Here is a 5,635-nt window from a genome sequence, read left to right on the forward strand (position 1 = left end):
GGGCCCAGAGATACCTCTCCGACAATCGGAGTGACAAATCCTAATCTCGAATTATGCCAACCCAACATGTACCTTCGGAAACACCTGTAGAGCACCTTTATAATCACCCAGTTACGTTGTGACGTTTGGTAGCACACAAAGTGTTCTTCCGGTAAACGGGAGTTGCACAATCTCATAGTTGTAGGAACTTTGTATAAGTCATGAAGAAAGCAATAGCAGTATACTAAACGATCAAGTGCTAGGCTAACAGAATGGGTCATGTCAATCACATCATTCTCCTAATGATGTGATCCCATTAATCAAATGACAACACATGTCTATGGTCAGGAAACATAACCATCTTTGATTAAAGAGCTAGTCAAGTAGAGGCATACTAGTAACACTATGTTTGTCTATGTATTCACACATGTATTATGTTTCCGGTTAATACAATTCTAGCATGAATAATAAACATTTATCATGAAATAAGGAAATAAATAATAACTTTATTATTGCCTCTAGGGCATATTTCCTTCAGTGATGTCATGGAGGAAGTGGCCGTCAATGCCATGAGATCGAATCAAGAAGAAAATGCGGCGATTAGCGTACATCCTCTTTGGTGGCGCCGATTAGGACGTAGCTTCATCCGAGGAAACGGTGATGATGATGCTCTTCCAGTGGTGCAGGTGAAGACGGCGGTGTGGGAATGGAGGTGGCGCGAAACACGAGGGGAACGTCGGGGAAGATCCTTGGAGGTGGAGGATGGGGTGGCTGAACTGGCGGGACGACCAGATCGACGATGGATCCTCATCCGGTACGGTGGACGAAGGACGTCGAGGTGTTGCTATGGACGACATCGTCGGGGAAGAGGCTCCGGCTGGGTGGCGGACGGAGGAGGTGTGGGGCTTCGCGGGTTTTCCGGGCCTCGGTGTATGAATGGGTGGGCGGATGGGATGGGTGTGGGGAACCATGGCTTAGGGACGCGCTTGTCCGAAATGTGGGGTCAGTTAGGAAAGTACCCCTACCGATTTGAGACGGTTCTTTTGGTTCAGGGGTATCACAGGCACTTAGCGTGTCGGGATTTCACAGGAGGTGGGAGTTTTCGCGCGTGTTATAATTTTGGAATAGCAAGGCGCGGGTTGAGATGGAGGGTGTTGTTGGAGCATGAAAAGACAAAGATATATCTTAAATATTTTGGGCTAACAAGCCATGGGTTGAAATTCCGGACAAGCCTAACGTGTACTATACCAAATCAATTCGCACTACAAATGTCATTCAAAACTTTGAATTCATGTTATGTTCAATTAAAATATTTCGCTACGTGTATAATGCATGCAACCTACTACTCAAATGAACGTTTTAGTGCATTCCATACGTATATACTCCCGCTTCAATATGAACTAAAATTGAATTCGTTTCTGTATTTGAATAAGATCTACAGTAATGATTGTTGTGAAGTCAAAGCATTTGAATTCGTTTCTTAGTTTTAGTAAGATCTACAATCATCATTATTGTCAAGTTAAACCATCGTGTGTATTATCTTCATTGCACACCACGTGATTAGTCTCGAGATACATATGAACTATGTGTATATATGAACTCGAACTCGGTTTTTTGAATCCACTTTATGTTGATTTCAAATCACATTACATTTCTAGCTCTAGATAGAGCTTCATAATCTAAACCATGTCTCATATGTATAATGTGTTTATCACATTATGTATGGTGCCCCGCCCCCTACGCCTACAAGTATTTAGATGTGAGTTGCAAACACCACACATTACCACAAATTCAAATAAAATGTGAGAATGTTTGATATATAGTATTTTTTAGATTGTTCGATATTTAGGTATAAGCTGCAAACACGAGACATTATCACAAATTCAAATAAAATGTGAGATTGTTTGATGTATAGTGTGGTTTAGATTGTTCGACATTTAGCTGTGAGATGCAAACGCCATGCATTATCACATTATGGTATAACATGTGCAAAACCATAGCACGTGTATCACTGCTATATTCATGCATGCATATGTTCAAAACACTTTGATCTCCTATTCAAATATATGAATCCACTTTCATATCAAATTATGATCTTTGTTAGTCTCTTACACCCACACAATCCTCTAACCTTTGTAGCTACCACTAACTTTCTCTTGTGCATGCACACGCCCTCCTCGCCGTCCCCCTCCCTCAGCATTCCATCCATCGCGCACATTCTTTTTTTTTCTTTAGGTCATTCTCCCAGAGTCTCCACAACTCCTTTCCGACACACACCGATCGATAAACCTCTCCAGCGATGTCTTCCTACAACAAGCCTGTCGGCGTCAAAACCAGCGGATCTCGGGTAGGGGGTCCCGAACAGTGTGTCTAAGGCTAATGGTAACAGGAGGCAAGGGACACGATGTTTACCCAGGTTCAGGCCCTCTCGATGGAGGTAATACTCTACTTCCTGCTTGATTGATCTTGATGATATGAGCATTACAAGAGTTGATCTACCATGAGATCATAGAGGCTAAACCCTAGAAGCTAGCCTATGATTATGATTATTGTTGTCTATGGACTAAACCCTCCGGTTTATATAGACACTGAAGGGGCCTAGGGTTACACAGAGTTGATTACAGAGAAGGAGATCTACATATCCGAATTGCCAAGCTTGCCTTCCACGCAAAGGAGAGTCCCACCCAAACACGGGATGAAGTCTTCAATCTTGTATCTTCATAATCCAACAGCCCGGCCAAAGTATATAGTCCGGCTGTCCAAGGACCCCCCAATCCAGGACTCCCTCAGTAGCCACTGAACCAGGCTTCAATGACTATGAGTCCGGCGTGCAGATTGTCTTCGGCATTGCAAGGCGGGTTCCTTCTCCGAATACTCCATATAAGATTTCGAACACAACGATCGTGTCCGGCTCTACAAAATAAATTCCACATACTGTGGCACCCCGGCTCAGAGAAATCGGAACGCCCCATATTCCAGCCCAGAGATCGAGGAGAAGTCTCTCAAATACGGCACTGCTTGACTCTGTTTTTAACTTAATACTCTATATAAGGTTTTACTCTGTTTTTAACTTAATACTCTAGATGCATGCTGGATAGCGGTCGATGAGTGGAGTAATAGTAGTAGATGCAGAATCGTTTCGATCTACTTGTCTTGGACGTGATGCCTATATACATGATCATTACCTAGATATGCTCATAACTATGCTCAATTCTGTCAATTGCTCAACAGTAATTTGTTCACCCACCGTAGAATATCTATGCTCTTGAGAGAAGCCACTAGTGAAACCTATGGCCCCCGGGTCTATTCTCATCATATCAATCTCTATCACTTTATTTACTTGCTTTGTTTTTACTTTGCCTTTTACTTTTTACTTTGCATCTATCTATCAAAAATACCAAAAATATTATTTATCATCTCTATCAGATCTCACCCTCGTAAGTGATCGTGAAGGGATAGACAACCCCTAATCGCGTTGGTTGCGAGTAGCTATCATTTTGTGTAGGTACGAGGGACTTGTGCGTGGTCTCCTACTGGATTGATACCTTGGTTCTCAAAAACTGAGGGAAATACTTACGCTACTTTGCTGCATCATCCTCTCCTCTTCGGGGAAATCCAACGCAGTGCTCAAGAGGTAGCAAGAAGAATTTCTGGCGCCGTTGCTGGGGAGGCTCACGCAAGCAAGTCAACAATACCAAGTACCGATCGCAATCCCTATCTCTCGCATTACATTATTTGCCATTTGCCTATCGTTTTCATCTCCCCCACTTCAACCTTGCCGTTTTATTTGCCCTCTCTTTCCCAATCTCCTTCTCTCTTTTCCGTTTGCCTTCCCGTTGCCATGGCTGAATCAAAAAGAACTACGGGTTTTCTCCCGAGCTCTAGTGCCTTGGACAACCCCTCTATCCTCTCTAAGCTCATAAATAATGATGCTATAGAAAGACCCACCGGGGTCCCCAATGAGAGCTTGAATAATTTTGATGAGGATGACTCTGGAATTTTTCGCTATTTGCTTGATGAGTCTCTAAAAGATGCTTGGGATAGGCTACTTAGGATTCAGGCCAGTTATGTACCACAATATCAAATTGAAATTTACCTAAAAAGTTTTTATGTTGGCTTGCCCGCTTACTTCAAACAAGTTTTAGATTCCATCTTTGAAGAAGGTTTTCTTGAAGGGGATGCTATAGATACCTATGAGAGAATAAAAACTATATTTGGGCATCCCATGAATGATAAGGTTGAATCAACTACTCTCTTGTGCTTTTACCAAAATGAAATTATTAAAGAGATGAAGTCTAGTTTAGAGGCAAACTTTCGTAACGTGCTTAATCTTACTTCTTCCATTAATGGCCATCTTATATCTTATATCTTATATTTACTAATTGGAGGCACCATTGAGAGCTCCACGTTAATCCTCAAACATTAAGCAAAATTATCCATTTGATCTCCTATTAGCTTTTTACATCCGTAGGATGAAGTACTTCAAGAGTCCTAGCCCACCATCCCACGTGAACTCTTTAGGAAAAAAAAACACATCCACGGGCTGCCAACAAAACAACTCCCTAAAAAAACCATCACAGATTCATCACCCTGCCGATCCTTGCTCACGAGGCACCGATGAATTGACGAGGTAACCCTAGCGCTACTCCACCTGTTGATCCTCCTCCCATGTTCCCTCCATGGTTTCCATGCCATCCTATGCTTCCATGTTGTGATCCATGTTACAAAGATGCAACCATCCTCTTCTGATCATCTTCCTCTCCAGCCGTTGAAATCTGTGGTCATTGCAATCTCAGCTTCCATCTGCAAGTAGTACATGTCCTGATGTAAATCAACCAGCACGGCATGTGCTAGCTGGGTATGTGTGCCAGCTTTCTTATATCCATCAACGACGTGCATGGCTGTTGTGTCCAGAGAGAATCAAGTACGTGCATGGCTTTTGTGTCCAAGTGAAGCTTTCTCATATCCATCAAGTACATGCATGGTTGTTGTGTCCAGCAAGAAGCATCGGCAACAAGCGACGGGCAATTTTGCCAACAACATGAATATTCAGATCTGTAGAAAAGGGATGCTCACGGACCTTGTATTTACACATTACCCGACAAAAGCCCGAGTATTGCAGAGGATAATCTAACTGAGAGCCCACGGCGAGGACTCAACCTGTGCCTCCGAGTGCATGTTTTGGTTCATGCATTATTATTTATACATGTACTCCCTGGACGACAGCCTTTGTTCTTAGGATGAATTCTTCTCACTATTTTACTCCTATTGACATGATGTAGACGGTGAGATCATGTAATTTTGGAGTGCTTGGAATCATGTGATTTTACTCCCATTCACACGATGCAGACGCTGAGCTCATGTAGTCTTGGACAGCTTGGAATAATATGATTTGTCGCTGGGACCAAGGTACCGGAGGATTGTGGATGTTTACCTGCATATATACGAAGACATGCATGCACATTGTGATATTGGTATGTATAACTGATATATGTCTTCATGTTTTCCATGTATTCAACAGAGAAAATTCCTTATCAAATATAGTAGAACACCTATTAAATACAGGACTTGACAAAATATTGAGCCACATGTAGGTATCATGCATGTATTAAGAAGATCTCATATGCATATGCATGTGTTTAGCCTTACAATGTAA

This window comes from Triticum aestivum, chromosome 7B (assembly GCF_018294505.1).
Source record: "Triticum aestivum cultivar Chinese Spring chromosome 7B, IWGSC CS RefSeq v2.1, whole genome shotgun sequence".
Taxonomy (NCBI): domain Eukaryota; kingdom Viridiplantae; phylum Streptophyta; class Magnoliopsida; order Poales; family Poaceae; genus Triticum; species Triticum aestivum.